General features: G+C 37.4%; 1 pseudogene; it reads left to right on the top strand.

Moving 5' to 3' along the window:
- The first annotated feature begins 1,549 nt into the window (after nucleotides 1–1,549).
- On the top strand, nucleotides 1,550–2,023 carry LOC101982656 (annotated as a pseudogene).
- The last annotated feature ends 1,378 nt before the right edge of the window (nucleotides 2,024–3,401 follow it).

Here is a 3,401-nt window from a genome sequence, read left to right as displayed (position 1 = left end):
TCCTCATGTCTGATGTTAAAAAGTTCTACAGATCTCCAACTTCTTTCAGCTTTGTTATCAGTAACTCACTCCCTCCTCTTGGACTGTTTCTACTTCCTGTTAGTAGTTCACCTTGGCACTTATCCTATGACTCTGGTATTTGTAACATTTTGTAGTTTCCAAGGCAATCAAGGCTCAACTCCACAGCTTCCCAAATGGTTTCTCTACTAGGCTTTCATTCTGGGATGCCCCTGACATCCATGTCTTGTCTCCATGACTTTCTTTATGCACAGAGACAAATTCCATAATCTGTTTCTTCTCTCTTTAACTCTAAAGCCAGAACCACATGACTGAAGCTGGTAACTTTTGCTGCTTACTGGGACTGCAACATGGCCCCCTCTGGTTTACTTCTTCACTAGCTTTCTGCCCTTCACCGCCTAAGCTTGGCTGTTCTGAAACTGGATCCTAAACTAGACTGGTCCCAAACTCAGGAATTTGCCAGGCTCTGCCTTCTCCTGCCTTCTCAACAATTTGATTACAGGTATGCCCTCAGCACACTGAGCTCTAAGTGTTTCTTTAGTTAATTTTCACAAGTTAAAAATTCAGCTAGGTGGGATATTGCCTTGAGGTCATCAGGTTCTTTATCCTATTTATTAATCTGTTTATCTCCTTGAAGACAGGACTTGGTTCCATCCTATTTCTGGTACAGCACTTTTTCTTTCAAATATTTTTCCTAGCTGAGCTTGTTTCTTTTCATTCCATATCATCATTATCGTTAACACTAGTAACTACAAACACAATTTGTGCTAGACTTTTTGAAATTTCCTCTGTCAAATGTACAAATGTAATTAATCCCAAATTCTATATTTTGTCTCAGGTCACTATTTGGACAACGGCAACATTCAGCCATTTTCTTGACCAAAATGCTACAAGAACAATCTTTAAGAACATACTAAAATTCTTCTCCTCTGGCACTTCTTAAGCAAGCCCCGCACACCTCATCAAATCATATTCAACACCACTGTTGTCCATGCTCTGATTAGGATGGCCCATTAAACAGCACTTTAAAGCATTCAATTGATTTTCTAATCCATAGTCCCAAAGTTCACATTACTCAAAAAAAAAAGGATAGGCCTATCACAGCAATAGCCCATTCCTCATAACAAAATATGTTTTAGTATTTTTTACTGCTGTGATGAGACACCATGATGTTGGCAACTCTTATAAGGAAATTATTTAATTGTGGTGTCTTACCTTAATCTTGCAGGCAATAGTAGTAAAACTGAGAAAATGGTAGTATTCTAGGAAGGAGGAAACCGCAAAGCTCACCTCCACAGTGATACATTAAATCCATTGAGGTTATATTCACTCCAACAAAACCACATCAAATAATGCCATGAGATTATTGGAGCCAACCACATTCAAATCATCAAAATGGAAGGTTTCTATTTAGAACCTGTAATTCTGAAACTATTAGAGAAAAGCTAAGAAATATATCATGGTAAGGGCATTGAAAGGTGTCAGTTAGCTCTTTCTCTTCCGGTCGCAGACGCTTCGGTAGCCGCCGATGACCGTCCAGCCATGGCCAAGTCCAAGAACCACACCACACACAATCAGTCCCGGAAATGGCACAGAAACGGCATCAAGAAACCCCGGTCACAAAGATATGAATCTCTCAAGGGGGTTGACCCCAAGTTCCTGAGGAACATGCGCTTTGCCAAGAAGCACAACAAGAAAGGCCTGAAGAAGATGCAGGCAAATAATGCAAAGGCCATGAGTGCACGTGCGGAGGCCATCAAGGCCCTGGTGAAGCCCCAGGTGGTGAAGCCCAAGGTGCCAAAGGGCCCCACCCGCAAACTCACCCATCTGGCTTTAATTGCTCACCCCAAGCTTGGGAAGCAGATTAGAAGCTACATGGGCAGGGGTCGTAGGCTCCAAAAAACAAAGCCCAAGGTTCAAGCCAAGGCAGAGGCCTCAGCTGCAGCTCAGGCTCCCAAAGGTGCCCAGGCCCCTGTGAAGACCCCATAAAAAAGGTCACAGTCTGCCAATGTGAAGACAGATGGACTGGTGTGAACACCTACACAGTATTTGCAGATGTTCAGGACCTTGTGCTGTTTTTACAAATAAACGTGAGGCAAGTTGTGTTTAAAAAAAAAAAAAGGTGTCAGTTAAATGTGAAATTAAAATAGCAAAAAAATAAGATTGAATAAATTAAATTATATCAAAGAAAAAAGAGGAGAGAGAAAAGAATAGAAAAAAATCTTCATTAACTAATTGACTTATCAAGATTTGTCATCAAAAAAACATATTTGAAAACCACCAAAGAAAAGAGGATATGAGTTTTAGAGAGATCAGGAGATTTATGCATGGCAGGAGTAGGAGATACCAGAATAAACACCATGGTAAATGAACAGTTTCATCAAACATAATGTGTATACCTTCTATACGTGTTTTATGTGAATATATAAAGGAATATATGAATATATTAATTCATGTTGTGTGTATATATGGATCTTCTTTATGTGGAATTATTCTCAAATAAAGCCTTTTTAATTAAACTGTGATGCAAAACTAAATTCATGTTTTAACATTTATTTCCCTTTCTATTTCTCAATATAAAATATGATTATTCTTATTTAAAATTCATAGTTTCCATATAGCATTTTCTTCATCCCCCAGAAAGAAAATCCTTCAAAATTCTTTCTCAGAATGCACTATTCCATAATACCACATAACAATACCAAGTATAACTCAATGAGAAGGTCTTATGTAATTTATATAAGCTACCTTATTTTATAATCTTTAATAGTTTGCATTCTGTGATGGACTTGTGATCCTTTCTGTTGTTTAAAATTTCACTTTTAAACATGGCACTGGATGAGTAATGTTTAAATAATCATGTGTACACAAAGGTTCTGTTGATGGAACATAAATGCAATATAACAATACAGAACTGAGAAAGTAACTATGAAGCAAAATAGATCATATATAAATGTCTATTTAGAGATTCTATAACAAAATATGAGAAAACTATAATTGATTTTAAGGCTTTCTCTTGGGGGTTAAATCAAGGATTAGATATGAAATGAAAGGCTACAACCAGAGTAACCATTATTGCAGAGATTGACTTCTTGAGATGATTTGGATTATAAAATTGGGAAGAAGTAAATACATTATGAAAATTTGGTACAGTCACATGGCTCAGCATGAAAATACTTCACTCACAAGCCAGATGCTTTAACTTGAACCTCCAGAACAAACATAAATAAAGGTGGGAAGAGAGAATGCACTCTGTAAAGTGGTCCTCTGTGTAGATACATATTGTCTCTGATGTGTGTGCCCCTTATTTTGCTCATTACCCCCTCTCACACAATAGTAAATCAACATGTAAAATTGACTAAAGAAAATATATTTTCCTAATT

The sequence above is a fragment of the Microtus ochrogaster genome, unplaced genomic scaffold (assembly GCF_000317375.1).
Source record: "Microtus ochrogaster isolate Prairie Vole_2 unplaced genomic scaffold, MicOch1.0 UNK95, whole genome shotgun sequence".
Taxonomy (NCBI): Eukaryota; Metazoa; Chordata; class Mammalia; order Rodentia; family Cricetidae; genus Microtus; species Microtus ochrogaster.
This window is presented reverse-complemented; position numbering and strand designations above follow the sequence as displayed.